Source organism: Sus scrofa, chromosome 6, assembly GCF_054392235.1.
Source record: "Sus scrofa isolate SSC_HxYL_T2T_F1_AM1 chromosome 6, Sscrofa_HxYL_maternal_Yorkshire_Landrace_v2.0, whole genome shotgun sequence".
NCBI classification, from domain to species: domain Eukaryota; kingdom Metazoa; phylum Chordata; class Mammalia; order Artiodactyla; family Suidae; genus Sus; species Sus scrofa.
The window spans coordinates 51760767-51762266 of record NC_139388.1 but is presented as its reverse complement, the minus strand read 5'-3'; positions in this window follow the sequence as shown (position 1 = coordinate 51762266).

The window sequence follows — 1500 nt, the reverse complement described above, 5'->3', positions numbered from 1 at the left end:
GCAAAAAGACAAAAAAAACGAAAAAACAAAAACAAAAAAAACCCCAAAATGCTCGCATCTCACACTTTCCTCGCGATGGCGCTGTGGTGTCTTTCTGAGACTTTTTTTTTTTTTTTTTTGCCATTTCTAGGGCTCACTCAACGCCGGATTGTTAACTCACTGAGCAAGGGCAGGGACCAAACCCGCAACCTCATGGTTCCTAGTCGAATTCGTTAACCGCTGGGCCACGACGGGAATTCCTCTGAGACTTTTTCAATGGAGGGGACCTGGGAACTCCAGCTTAAAACCCTTTCATGGGAGTTACCGTTGTGGCGCAGCGGGTTACGAAACCCAACTAGTATCCGTGAGGATGAGGGTTAGATCCCTGGCCCCGCTCAGTGGGATAAGGAGCCCAGAGCTGTGGTGTAGGTCACAGTTGCTGCACGAATCCCACGTTGTGGTGGCTGTGGTGTAGGCCGGCAGCTGCAGCTCCCATTCGACCCCCTAGCCTGGAAACTTCCATATGCCTCAGGTGCGGCCCTAAAATGAAAAAAAAACAAAAAACAAAAACAAAAAACAGCGACCTCCCTAAGCGAGTGACTTGTATGTACCTCGTGCATACCTACCTCTAGGGGTCGGAGAGGTCTCCATGGGGTAATGCAAATAGAGCATTTAGCACAGTGCCCGGGATGAGTCTGGGACTGGCAAGGATCCCCTAGGATGTGGGAGGACTGTGGACCAGAAGACTGGCTCCGGGTTGTCTAAAGTCAATCGGAAAAAAGATATGAGAGCCCAAGGGCAGAGGTCCAGGGAGAAATGTGTTGTGGCCCCATGCTTACTGTGAACCTGGCACTAATTCCCTAGTTTGCAATTTAGGGGCGGGGACAGATACCTAACGTAGGAGCGCCCAGGTTGGCCGCAGAGAACGTGTGGCAAAGAAGTTCAATTTAAGAACAAGCCTGAGGCACTCCCCTGGGGACACAATGTAAATTCGAGAGCATCCCTGAGGACAGAAACTTCTCTCCAAGTGTTTCACACTAGGTCCGAGGGCGGAGTCACAGCACAGCCCTTTACCAGCAGTGGACAGATGGTGGGAGAGAGGTTTTGAACGGCGGAGGCGGCTTGTAGGCCGGTGGCCGGAATAAGAAGGGAAGACGGGGGCCGGGGGGGGAACAGCTAGGACCCTTCCCACGGCGAGGGGCTCCCGGAGAGGCGGAATTCGCCTATCGGAGGTGCCTGCGGTGAGCGCCAGGGCACCCAGGTCTCAGATCGCGGGACGCCTGGGCAGGTAGCCCCGCGCTCCGAGACGTTGCCTGTTGGAGGTGCAGCCTCTCGGAAGAGCCCGCCCGCAGACCTCGGAGCGCGGGGCCCGGGTCGCCGCCCCGCCCGCCTCGCGGCAGCTGGGCCCTCCCCCCGGCGCCTGCGGCCGCCCAGACCCCGCCCCTCCCTCCGTCCGGCTGCGCAGCCGCCCACCGGATCTCGCCGCCGCCCTCCACCCACCCGGAGAGGGCCGACCCGGGC